Source organism: Heptranchias perlo, chromosome 38 (assembly GCF_035084215.1).
Source record: "Heptranchias perlo isolate sHepPer1 chromosome 38, sHepPer1.hap1, whole genome shotgun sequence".
In the NCBI taxonomy this organism is placed as follows: domain Eukaryota; kingdom Metazoa; phylum Chordata; class Chondrichthyes; order Hexanchiformes; family Hexanchidae; genus Heptranchias; species Heptranchias perlo.
Window position 1 is genome coordinate 2,511,641 of NC_090362.1, and position 13,053 is coordinate 2,524,693.

Genomic DNA, 13,053 nt, shown 5'->3' on the forward strand with positions numbered 1-13,053 from the left:
TCGTGTCCGTGCCGGCCATCAGCCCTGTCTACTCTAATCCCATATTCCAGCATTTGGTCCGTAGCCTTGTATGCTATGGCATTTCAAGTGCTCATCCAAATGCTTCTTGAATGTTGTGAGGGTTCCTGCCTCCACAACCCTTTCAGGCAATGAGTTCCAGACTCCAACCACCCTCTGGGTGAAAAAGTTCTTTCTCAAATCCCCTCTAAACCTCCCGCCTTTTACCTTGAATCTATGTCCCCTTGTTATAGAACCCTCAACGAAGGGAAAAAGCTCCTTAGTATCCATCCTATCTGTGCCCCTCATAATTTTGTACACCTCAATCATGTCCCCCCTCAGCCTCCTCTGCTCCAAGGAAAACAAACCCAATCTTCCCAGTCTCTCTTCATAGCTGAAGCGCTCCAGCCCTGGTAACATCCTGGTGAATCTCCTCTGCACCCTCTCCAAAGCGATCACATCCTTCCTGTAGTGTGGCGACCAGAACTGCACACAGTACTCCAGCTGTGGCCTAACCAGTGTTTTATACAGCTCCATCATAACCTCCTTGCTCTTATATTCTATGCCTCGGCTAATAAAGGCAAGTATCCCATATGCCTTCTTTACCACCTTATCTACCTGTTCCGCCGCCTTCAGGGATCTGTGAACTTGCACACCAAGATCCCGCTGACCCTCTGTCTTGCCTAGGGTCCTCCCATTCATTGTGTATTCCCTTGCCTTGTTAGTTCCTCCAAAGTGCATCACCTCGCACTTTTCCGGGTTAAATTCCATTTGCCACTGTTCCGCCCATCTGACCAACCCATCTATATCGTCCTGCAGACTGAGGCTATCCTCCTCGCTATTTACCACCCTACCAATTTTTGTATCATCAGCGAACTTACTGATCATACCTTTTACATTCATATCCAAGTCATTAATGTAGACCACAAACAGCAAGGGACCCAGCACCGATCCCTGTGGTACCCCACTGGCCACAGGCTTCCAGTCACAAAAACAACCTTCGACCATCACCCTCTGCCTTCTGCCACTAAGCCAGTTTTGTATCCAAAGTGCCAAGGCACCCTGGATTCCATGGGCTCGTACCTTCTTGACCAGTCTCCTGTGGGGGACTTTATCGAAGGCCTTACTGAAATCCATGTATACCACATCCACTGCGTTACCCTCATCCACACGCCTAGTCACCCCCTCAAAAAATTTAATCAAATTAGTCAGACATGATCTTCCCTTGACAAAGCCATGTTGACTATCCCTGATTAATCCTTGCTTCTCCAAGTGGAGACTAATTTTGTCCTTCAGAATTTTTTCCAATAATTTTCCTACCACTGATGTTAGGCTCACTGGCCTGTAGTTCCCCGGTATTTCCCTACTCCCCTTCTTGAATAATGGTATTACATTAGCGGTTCTCCAGTCCTCTGGCACATCCCCTGTGGCCAGAGAGGTTCTGAATATATGTGTCAGAGCCCCCACAATCTCCTCCTTTGCCTCACACAGTAGCCTGGGATACATTTCGTCCGGGCCTGGGGATTTATCCATTTTTAGGCCTGCTAAAACCGCCAATACCTCCTCCCGCTCGATGTTAATATGTTCGAGTATATCACAGTCCCCCTGCCGTATTTCTATGTCTACATCGTCCTTCTCCATAGTGAAAACAGATGCAAAAAATTCATTTAGAACCCCTCCTACATCTGCCGGCTCCACACACAGATTGCCATTTTTGTCCTTAATGGGCCCTATTTTTTCCCTAGTCATCCTCTTACCCTTAATATACTTATAAAACATCTTAGGATTTTCCTTTATTTTGCTCGCCAGTGTTATTTCATGGCCCCTCCTTGATCTCCTAATTTCTTTTTTAAGTATCCCCCTGCACTTTTTGTACTCCTCTAGGGCTTCCTCCGTCTTTAGCCTTTTGTATCTGCCAAAAGCCCTCCTTTTTTTCCTAATCCATTCTCGTATATCCCCTGACATCCAAGGTTCCCTGGAGTTCTTGGAACCACCCTTGACCTTTACAGGATCATGTTGCCATTGTATGGTCTCAATCTCCCTTCTGAAAGACTCCCATTGCTCCGATGCGGATTTTCCTACAAGCAGCTGATCCCAGTCCATTTTGGCCAGATCCTGCCTTATCCTATTAAAATCGGCCTTCCCCCAATTTAGAACCTTTATTTCCGGCCCCTCCCTGTCCTTTTCCATGACCACCTTAAATCTCACCGAATTATGGTCACTGTCACCAAAGTGCTCACCTACTAGCACTTCTTCCACTTGGCCGGCCACATTCCCAAGAATTAGGTCCAGTACCGCCCCCTCTCTTGTAGGACTTTCTACATGCTGGCTCAAAAAGCTCTCCTGGATGCACGTTAAGAATTTTGTACCCTCTAAGCCTTTTACACTCTGAGTATCCCAGTTAATATTGGGGAAGTTGAAATCCCCCACTATTATTACCCTATTATTTGCACAATTTTCTGAGATTTGCCTACATATCTGTTCCTCTATCTCCCCCTGACTGTTTGGGGGGCCTATAGTACACTCCCATCAAAGTGCTTGCCCCCTTTTTGTTTTTAAGCTCCACCCATATGGCCTCATTAGAGGAACCTGCTAATATATCATCCCTCCTTATGGCAGTAATTGATTCTTTAATTAATATTGCGACCCCCCCTCCTCTTATACCTCCCCCTCTGTCTCGCCTGAAGATTCTGTACCCCGGAATATTGAGCTGCCAGTCTTGCCCCTCCCTCAACCATGTCTCTGTGACAGCAACAATATCATACTCCCATGTGTTTATCAACACCTTCAGTTCATCCACCTTATTCGCAAGACTCCTTGCATTAAAATAGATGCCATCCAGCCTTGCCCTCACATATTTGCCCTGTCTTCCAAGCTGACTTGTTTTTTTCTCTATATTTGGCTGCACATCACCCCCTATTGTAGCTCCACTCTGTATCCCATCCCCCTGCCAAGTTAGTTTAAACCCCCCCCAACAGTGCTAGCAAACCTCCCCGCAAGGATATTTGTCCCGCTCTGGTTCAGGTGCAACCCGTCCGACTTGTACAAGTCCCACCTTCCCCAGAAGCAGGCCCAGTGATCCAGGAAACTGAAACCCTAAACAAAAACTGAACTGAATGTGGAACTGGGAGCAGTTGGAGTGCTCCTAAGGAGTACTTTGCACCTGTCTTTACCAAGGACGAAGATGCTGCCAAAGTCACAGTAAAAGAGGAGGTAGTTGAGATACTGGATGGGTTAAAAATTGATAAAGAGGAGATACTAGAAAGGTTAGCTGTACTTAATGTAGATAGTGGTGGGGAGGCTTTTAGAAACGTTAATCTGGGACAAAATTAATAGTCACTTGGACAAGAGTGGATTAATAAAGGAAAGCCAGCACGGATTTGTTAAAGGCAAATCATGTTTAACTAACTTGATTGAGTTTTTTGATGAGGTAACAGAGAGGGTTGATGAGGGTAATGCAGTTCATGTTGAATATATGGACTTCCAAAAGGCGCTTGATAAAGTGCTGCATAATAGGCTTGTCAGCAAAATTGAAGCTCATGGAATAAAAGGGGCAGTGGCAGCATGGATACAAAATTGGCTAAGTGACAAGGAAAAAGGGAGTAGTTGTCAACGGTTGTTTTTCCGAATGGAGGAAGGTATACAGTGATGTTCCCTAGGGGTCGGGACAAGGACCACTGCCTTTTTTTATTGCTTTTCTTGATATATATTAATGACTTGGACTTGGGTGTACAAGGCACAATTTCAAAATTTGCGGATGACACAAAATTTGAAAATGTAGTAAACAGTGAGAAGGAAAATAATAGACTTCAAGGGAGCAGACACATGGCAGATGAAATTTAACGCAGAGAAGTGCGAAGTGATACATTTTGGCAGGAAGAATGGGGAGAGACAATATAAACTAAATGATACAATTCTAAAGGGGGTGCAGGAACAGAGAAACCTGGGGGTATATGTGCACAAATCTTTGAAGGTGGCAGGACAGGTTGAGATAGCGGTTAAAGAGCATACAGGATCCTGGGCTTTATAAATATAGGCATAGAGTACAAAAGCAAGGAAGTTATGATGAACCTTTATAAAACACTGGTTCGGCCATAACTGGAGTATTGTGTCCAATTCTGGGCACCGCACTTTAGGAAGGATGTGAGGGCCTTAGAGAGGATGCAGAAAAGATTTAATAGAATGGTTCCAGGGATGAGGGACTTCAGTGGATAGACTGGAGAAGCTGGGATTGTCCTCTTTAGAGCAGAGAAGGTTGAGAGGAGATTTGATAGAAGTGTTCAAAATCATGAAGGGTTTAGATAAAGTAAATAAAGAGAAACTGTTCTCATTGGCGGAAGGGTCGAGAACCAGAGGACACAGATTTAAGGTGATTGGCAAAGGAACCATAGAATAAAAGGGGCAGTGGCAGCATTGATATGAAATTGGCTAAGTGACAGGAGACAGAGAGTGGTGGTGAACGGTTATTTTGCAGACTGGAGGAAGGTATACAGTGGTGTTCCCCAGGGGTCGGTACTAGGGCCACTGCTTTTCTTGATATATATTAATGACTTGGACTTCTGTGTATAGGGCACAATTTCAAAATTTGCAGATGACACAAACTTGGAAGTGTAGTAAACAGTGAGAAGGATAATAATAGACTTCAAGAGGACATAGACAGGCTGGTGGAATGGGCGGACACATAGCAGATGAAATTTAATGCAGAGAAGAGCGAAGTTTTGGCAGGAAGAACAAGGAGTGGCAATATAAACTAAATGGTACAATTCTAAATGGGATGCAGGAACAGATAGATCTGGGGGTATATGTGCACAAATCTTTGAAGATGGCAGAACAGGTTGAGAAAGCGGTTAAAAAAGCATATGTGATCCTGGGCTTTATCAATGCAGGCATAGAGTACAAAAGCAAGGGACTTATTATGAACCATTGTAAAACATTGGTTGAGAGGAGATTTGATAGAAGTGTTAAAAATCATGAAGGGTTTTGATAAAGTAAATTAAGAGAAACTGTTCCCATTGGCAGAAGGGTCAAGAACCAGAGAACACAGGTTTAAAGTGATTGGCAAAAGAACCAAAGGCAACATGAGGAAAACCTTTTTACACAGTGAGTGGAATGCGCTGCCTGAAAGGGTCGTGGAAGCAGATTCAATTGTGGCTTTCAAAAAGGAATTGGATAAATACTTGAAGGGAAAAAATTTGCAGGGCTATGGGGAAAGAGCAGGGGAATGGGACTAAACGGATTGCTCTTACAAAGAGCACAGGCTTGATGGGCCGAATGGCCTCCTTCTGTGCTGTAACCATTCTATGATTCTATGATAATGACCCCACATTAAAACTGCTCGCCATTGCCGGCCAGCGCCCTCCCCCACCCCGAACACTACTTTGACTCCACCCCCCTCCGACCGAATGACGACCCCCCCAATCCCCACTGTCACCCCTCCTGGCTGACCATTGCTATCCTCCCTCCTGATCGCTCCCTTCCTGTTGTACATGTCTCTGGATTCCCTCCTCCCAGTCACCTCCCTCTCCCGGTCCCATTGAAGGATGAACGATGCAATGGCCCAATATTTGAGTCCTCTTCTCCGGCAAGCTGCCTGCAGATGCCCATTAGGTGTCTGCAGCTCGCGGGTTTGATAATAATGAGGCCCGAGGCCAATATTAGAAGGGCCTCAGGCCAAACCATTTAGTTGCGAATGACTTTTTACCCCAGGATCTATTTTTGTTTAAATGCTGAGGAAATGGCTACGATCGAGTCAGGCAGATTATTTAACTGGGACTGTGGGGTGGAGGAGCATCTTAGAGGATCATTCCTCAGGGGATTAGGCAGGTTATGTAGAGTCCATGGGAGGGTTACATGTGATTCCATTTGAGGTAGGATTACATGTGATCCTCTTTGAGATAGGGTTACACGTGGTTCCATTTCAGGGAGGGTTACATGTGTTTCCAGTTGAGGGAGGGTTACATGTGATCGCACTCTTAGTGTCCTATTTGATCCTGAGATGAGCTTCCGACCACATATCCACTCCATCATCAAGACCGCCTACTTCCACCTCCGTAACATCGCCCGTCTCCACCCCTGCCTCAGCTCATCTGCTGCTGAAACCCTCATCCATGCCTTTGTTACCCACAAATTGGATTATTCCAATGCTCTCCTGGTTGGCCTCCCATCTTCCACCCTCCATAAACTTGAGCTCATCCAAAACTCTGCTGCCCCTTATCCTAACTCGCGCCAAGTCCTATTCTCCCATCACCCCAGTGCTCGCTGACCTACATTGGCTCCTGATCCGGGATCATCGTGATTTTAAAATTCTCATCCTTGTTTTCAAATCCCTCCGTGGCCTCGCTCCTCCCTAACTCTGTAATCTCCTCCAGCCCTACAACCCTCCAATTCTTGTCTCTTGCGCGTCCCCGATTTTAATCGATCCACCGTTGGCGGCCGTACCTTCAGCTGCCTAGGCCCTAAGCTCTGGAATTCGCTTCCGAAACCTCTCCGACTCTCTACCCCTCTCTCCTCCTTTAAGACGTTCCTTAAAACCTACCTCTTTGGCCAAGCTTTTGGTCACCTGTCCTAATACCTCGTTATGTGGTTCGGTGTCAAATTTTGTTTGATAATCACTCCTGCGAAGCGCCTTGGGCCGTTTTACTACGTTAAAAGGCGCTATATAAATGCAAGTTGTTGTTGTTGATTCCATTTGAAGCAGGATTACATGTAGTTCCATTTCAGGTACATTTACATGTGATTCCATTTAAAGTAGGGCTACATGTGATTCCAGTCGAAATGGGTTTTGTGGTCATTAATGAATCAGTCACCTTATTCTTCATTTTAAAGTTAATATTTTCTAGACATATTTTGAAACAAATGCATCATGAAGCACTGGGATGTGACAGCTCATCTGTAAAAAAACAGCTGGAAATGTCAGCAAGCATTAATAGTCACAGCTGACTGGAGTGAAATTCCAGTGAAGGCTCAGCATGGGATTTGTTATGGCAGCAGGTATTTCTCACATGGTGATGTCAGGTAGTTCCAGTAAGCTGCGAATTGTCGAGAGGGTTTTATTTTGGACAGTTTAATGTTTGTCACAATGGGATTGGGGGGCCAGCATTGATCTTATTTAGCTGTTTACTGTATCAAAATCTGAGGACTGCTCATTGCCCTGTCCACTCAATTTAATTTGTTTGTTATATAACAACTACCTTATCCTGTGTGTCCAGAGTGAGTACTGTATCTCCTACCCCTTGTTAGCATCTGTCGGTCTAAAGCAGAGTGGATTCAGTGAAGTGCACACATGACAGGTCTCCTTGATAGCGTTCATAGAGAGAAACTATTTCCTCTGGCGGGGGAGTCCAGAACAAGGGGACATCACCTTAAAATTAGAGACAGGCCGTTGAAGGGTGATGTCTGGAAGCACTTCTTCACACAAAGGGGAGTGGAAATCTGGAACTCTCTCCCCAAAAAGCTGTTTTGCCTGGGGGTCAATTGAAAATTTCAAAACTGAGATTGATATTTTTGTTCGGTGAGGGTATTAAGTGGTTGCAGAATCAAGGTGAGTAGATAGAGTTAAGAGACAGAGCAGCTATGATCTAATTGAATGGCAGAACAGGCTCGAGGGCCTGAATGGCCTCCTCCTGTTTCTATACTCCCTTCAAATAACACAAGATGTGGAATTGCATCGCAGGCAAACATCACAATGTGTTTTTCTTTTTGTTGTAATTGTTCTAATGCAGGCTTCCATCCTTAAGCCTCACCGAATTCTGGCAAGTTTACTTTTGAGTTATAGCTGGCAGTGAGACACCCATGCATTGAGAATCAGTGCTGCTGACACAAGTCTCAGTGCGATATCAGAATAGTGATGAATAAAGTCTTTGAAAGAGTCAGTGGCCTTTTTGTTCTCTGCGTTTATAATATGATTGCAGTAAAAACATTTCATGCTGCTTGTTTGAACAGGTTTACAGTTACACATTATTTAAGATGCTGATTGAAAAAAAAAGTCTGAGTGAGTAAATGCACCAAGTGGTGTGATACTAAGGATGCAAAGAGCAAGGAAGCTGCAGGTTTGATTCCTGGTTTGTGGTGAGTTTGCTGGTATCAGTTGGATTGGCAGACGGTGAATATGCAACTTACAAAAGGCAGATGAATGAAAAAGAAACATTGGAATATCTAGCGAGCTCCATGTTACCCATGGAATATTGTGGTCAGGCAGATATCTAGGGCAGAGAGGAACAACACTAACTTCATTCCTTTCACAAAGTTTAGCTTGGTATACAATGGGATATAACAGTCCATCAAACAATTATGAATGCCAATCACGTGAAATAATCGTTGTCCCCTACTTTGATGTAATTTTAGCCATATTTTATCTTTGATGCAAATTCTATGCAGCCAATCGGCTCGCAGTCGACCCTGATGGTTGTAAGTGATCATGGTTGCCCTGGTGTCTCCACACTTGGCAATACATACACGAGTTAAAGGAGCACTCTCATCATGAAAAAGTATGTGGCAAATTTAGGGAGGGAGAGAGGCCAGGAGAATCATCTGTCATCTCACCATAATGATACGATGAGTAAATGATGCAGTGCTGCATGTGACCTGGCATGTGTCACTGCATTATATGACTGGCCAATACTGGCCATGGAGATAGTGTCACTTTAATGCACAATCGGTCCACAGTTCTGTTCACTCAGTATCCTCTATGCTTGAGATATATTTTTACAATGCTAATAAAGAACAGTAGTAGTGTCATAGATTATACAGCCGATGCTATTTACAAAGGTACAAACAAATGGGTACATTTCATGACTACACCCTCCTGGCGCTGGGCATTGCTCCTGGATGATATTTATCCCTCAATCAGCATCACTAAAACAGATGATCTGGTCATTATCTCATAGTCCCCCAAGGATCTATCCTTGGCCCCCTCCTATTTCTCGGCGACATCATCCAAAAACAAATCAGGTTCTACATGTATACCGACAACACTTAGTTCTACCTCACCACCACCTCTCACGACCATCCACTGCCTTTGATTTGTTACGCTGCTTGTCCGACATCCAGTATTGGATGAGCAGAAATTTCCTCCAATTAAATATTGGGAATGCCTTGTCTTCGGTCCCTGCCACAAACTCCGTTTCCCTAGCCACCGACTCCATTCTTCTCCCTCGCCACTGTCTGAGGCTGAACCAGACCGTTCTCAACCTTGGTGCCCTATTTGACCCTGAGATGAGCATCCAACTTTATATCCTCTTCATCATCAAGACCGCCTACTTCCACCTCCGTAACATCGCCCATCTCCACCCCTGCCTCCACTCATCTGCTGCTGAAACCCTCATCCATGCCTCTGTTACCTCCAGACTTGACTATACCAATGCTCTCCTGCCCGGCTTCCCATCTTGTACCCTCCGTAAACTTGAGCTCATCCAAAACTCTGCTGCCTATATTCTAACTCGCACCAAGTCCCGTTCACCCATCCCCCCTGTGCTTACTGGCTTTCAGTCCATTACAACAGTGACTACACTTCAAAAGTACTTCATTAGCTGTAAAGCACTTTGGGATGTCCTGAGGTCGTGAAAGGCACTAAATAAATGCAAGTCTTTCTTTCTTCTTATTAGTTTTCATTAGTGGGACTGCACATTTGTAAAATTTACCTTATGGTGCCATATTTAAAGAGGAGAGCTCACAGTCAGGACTCTTTCCCCCCTTTGCCTTCTCAACCCCTGGAGGTGATATGGGTTCTTGTCCCGTTCAATATGCCACCTGATTGGCCGTTCTTCAGGTGAATGGAATGGTTCACTCCAGAATGTTCCATTCCTATTTCTAGCTGTTCAGAATTGTGAGATGTGATTAGAATGGATGAATATGGTTATGTAATGACATCAAATTAATCTGCAGTGAAGCATGACAGCAGCAGAAAATCACTCACGCTCTCCAATCTCTCCCCTTCAGTCTATTCAGGTAACATCAAGGGATTATGTCAAAGTGGGTCAGTGGAGCACTGCTGGGAAAAGAGCTCATGTCAGCACTGACCTTGTAAATTGAAGGGAGTAAAGACAGGCAGAGATAGAGAGAGAGTGAGTCATCCCAACAACTATCACCTACACACAATCATAGCTTCCAGTCCTGTTGCCAAGGACTATTTTACCTTCCACCTTAGGCAAACTACATATTGGTGTATGTCTTTTTCTAGCTATAATTAACGTAAGAACATAAGAACATAAGAAATAGGAGCAGGAGTAGGCCATACGGCCCCTTGAGCCTGCTCCACCATTCAATCAGATCATGCCTGATCTTCGACCTCAACTCCACTTTTCTGCCCACTCCCCATATCCCTTGATTCCCCAAATCTATCGAACTCAGTCTTGAATATACTCAACGATTGAGCATCCACAGCCCTACGGGGTTGAGGATTCCAAAGATTCACAACCCTCTTGGCGAAGAAATTCCTCCTCATCTCAGTCCTAAAACACCCACCCCCTATCATAGACTCTCCAGCCAGGGGAAACAGCCTCTCAGCATCTACCCTGTCAAGCTCCCTCAGAATCTTATATGTTTCGATGAGATCATCTCTCATTCTTCTAAATTCATGCTAAAGAATTTACTCTGTGAAGCACTCTAACTAAAACTAGTTTTCTTTCCTATAAATTAATACTGCAAAGTGCACATAATAATTATAAAAGGGTTCTTCGATGTGTAGGTTAACAGTTTGAGTGAGGCCAACATCTTCCTATTGATCTGGGGATTTCCTCCCTCCACAGTCACCTCTTCATATCCAGATTTTCTTAGCAAATCCCTGACTAGAAGATGCTTTTGTTTCTCCATTGAATAACACAACATCAATAAGGAAACGTTCCGAAAATGTACTGTGATAGGATAATGGACCCAACAAGTAACGTGGCATTACTGAAAGCTTTCTCTACGTTGTAATCACTACAGATTTCAATATACAAATGATCGGGAGGGGGCCGAGCAGAAGCCAGCAACGGTCTTTGGCACTGCAGTGCACCAGGGAGGAGCACTCCTGCACCTCCCGACTCCACATTTAGGTTAAGTATTTTTTTAAAAACTTACCTTATTGGTGGTGGCCTCCAGTGGTCTTTTTAAGGACCCGCTGGTTAGGCCGTATGTAGACCAGGTTTTCCTGAATGCAGCTGGCCTGGTGCCGGCTGCGTTTAGGGCAGCCCAATTTTCAAAGGGCACAGCACCTGTTTCAGGCCTGGGCCTGGATGCCTCTTCTGCTTCCTTTACCAATATGGTGGGGGGTGCACTTTCTGCGCTTATTGAGCGTGAGCGCACTGTCTGGCATATTGAATATTTAGGCGCCCATTTTGCACCTGAAAATGAGTGGGGCACAATTGAATTTCTAGGCCTGTGTCACTCCACTCTAGGACACTGGGCTTTCCACTGCCAGCCAGCGAGCCATCTCGCCTATCCAATCTTGTCATAACGTTACCGAAATGTAGGGACATCTCAAAATGTAAACAATCCTTTAGTGTCACTGTACTAATAAACTTTATTTAAGTATACTGGAAAGCACATTGTAGTTAAAGTCTCAGTACTAGTTTGTAATTAAACATGCATCCCAGAGCAAAGACCTAGGGCATCATTTTAGCACCCGCTATTGGGTACGTTCCTGGCAGGGGGGCTCCGAAAATCGGGGAATCCCGGAGCGGGTCCGGAGCCCGGCTCCAACCCGCCCACTTCCGGGTTCCCCACTGACGCGCCGGCGTGCGCGCGCAGCCCCCGCAGGTGGGAATCCCGCAGGCAATTAAAGCCAGCGGGATGCCACTTGAAAGTATTTATGTTGGTTGTTCAGGTCGTTTACAGACCTGATTGAGCTGTTTTATTAGGAGGGGTGGGATTTTACACTGAACTGAGACTGTTTCCCATACTGGGGGAAACACTCCCAGTTCAAACGGAGGTGTTGCAGCCAGCAGCCTGTGGCAGCTGCAAAGGTGCATTCGACAGGTGGCCACTCCGTAACATTGGACAAAGGTTGGCCTCCACCACCCTCCTCCTAACAAGAAAATTCACCGACCTGGAACTGCAACCCCGGTGTGAGGACATACTTACCTACCTTGCGGACCCCCTCAGATGTACATCTTCCGGATGGGGGCCGCCGTAGCTGCAGTCATGACCTCCTCGGAGGGCGAACAGCATCACCAGCCTCACCAGCCTCGCCGGCCACGCCGTCCACCTCTGACACGTGGAGCTCCACAACACAGTGCTGTGACACATCCACCTGTACAGCAGGAGGGAGGGCTACCGCAGAGAGAGATGCATCGCAGAGGGCACTACCCTCGCCACAGGGTCCACAGACCGAGGCTTAGCTTCCTGGACCTCTCTGAGCAGCAGTGCACACGGAGGCTCAGAGTCACTCAACATGTAGTCATGGACATCTGCAGCCTCCTTCATGCCGAGCTGCTCCCGGCTGGCCCAAGCACAATCTTCTTACCTGTCGCTCTCAAAGTCACCACTGCCCTCAACAACTTCTCCTCCGCATCCTTCCAGGGTGCCACCGGGGACATCGCCGACGTCTCTCAGTCGTCTGCACAAAAGAGCCCTGCAAATACACCTACACCCACTCTGCAGTGACACAATGGGTGGCATCAGTTGTGGGTCTTCATAGTGATCCTCAGGAAAGGGCATTATTGCACAAACCAGACAAGATTCGCAAAGACGTGGCAGTAGTGGTGCCAATATAATATGTAATGTGAGTTGGTCAGAAATTCAATATAAGTAAAAACCATGACAAACCCTCAAACACCCTTGTGCATCCCCTTCATGTTCACGACACGTTTGCCTTACGCTGCCTACTGCACATATGTGATGCATGCCCTGTGGCTGCAGCACAGGTAGTGGCAGGTTGAGTGAGGCTGACTGTGAAAGAGATGCACGAGAGGGTGAATATGAGATGGAGCCATGAGATTGTATGAGGATTGGGTTGAGTGGTAGTGGCGGGATGAGTACTGGCGAGGTGAGTAAGTGCAGGTAAGATGAGGATGAGGTTTGAGTGGGTATGAGGGGTGATGTGACAGAGTAGTGTTGGCGGTGCAGAAGGAGATGTGG